Raw genomic sequence first — 941 nt, 5'->3', positions numbered from 1 at the left:
TATTTCTCTTCCCCTATGTCCTTGGCATTGATGGTAGCAAGTTTGGTCCTCATGCAGTAATTAGTTTCTGTTTTATAATGTGTTAAATAGGGAAAGTTTAATTACAACCACCCGGTACTTCCGTTCTTTGTAGGTTTTGCAAGTCCATTATACAAGTGCCCTACTTTATATATTTAAAACAAAAGAAGTAAAAATAACACTCTGAACTGAACAGAAAATTAAAAGTTACTCATCAACAGCTGTGGAAGATTAAAATGTTGTCTACCAATATGTATGGTACAAAGAAATTATTTGAATGGTCCACTGATAGGGGACAGTAAAAGTAATGATTCAAAGCACTGTACACCAAACAGAGTAAGAACCAGTACGAGGATGAAAACAGTGGCTGCATAAAATTGGTTGTAACACTGGCCAACAGTGCAAGAACCTGTTAACAGATGCCTTCAGAAAATATGTCAAGAAGCCTGTGTGAAAGTCCCATTAGGTACAAGTGCATTTCACTTACTGAGAGATTTTCTGCCATTTTCAGCATACTTCTGGAACATTGAACAAAATTTTGGATGTGATGTATCAACTGTGCATCAGTATTAGTGCTGGTGGATCAAGAAAAGTGAATATGCTTTGTTTAGGTACCAGGTGGTAGCTGTACATGATGTCATGAGAGGACAATCTTATCAGACCAGCAGTTATTGCAGATTACATTGGGTCCATAACACAATTTAGAACTGTGTCCCACCGGGAGTGTCTGATGTGGCAAGAATTCTTCACTGGAAGCTGGAATAAGAGAGAAGGTGATGTCAACGCATTAGCTTTCTTTCACAAATCATCAATGTACAGCTCACCTCCAAGTAAAAGACACATTCCTAGGAATGAATCCAGCAAAATTATTTTAATAATGACAGGAGATTCTATTGCACTGCCGGTGACTGTTATTTTGTGGT

Source organism: Schistocerca piceifrons, chromosome 2 (genome assembly GCF_021461385.2).
Source record: "Schistocerca piceifrons isolate TAMUIC-IGC-003096 chromosome 2, iqSchPice1.1, whole genome shotgun sequence".
Taxonomy (NCBI): Eukaryota; Metazoa; Arthropoda; class Insecta; order Orthoptera; family Acrididae; genus Schistocerca; species Schistocerca piceifrons.
Note: the sequence above shows the minus strand (reverse complement) of the source record.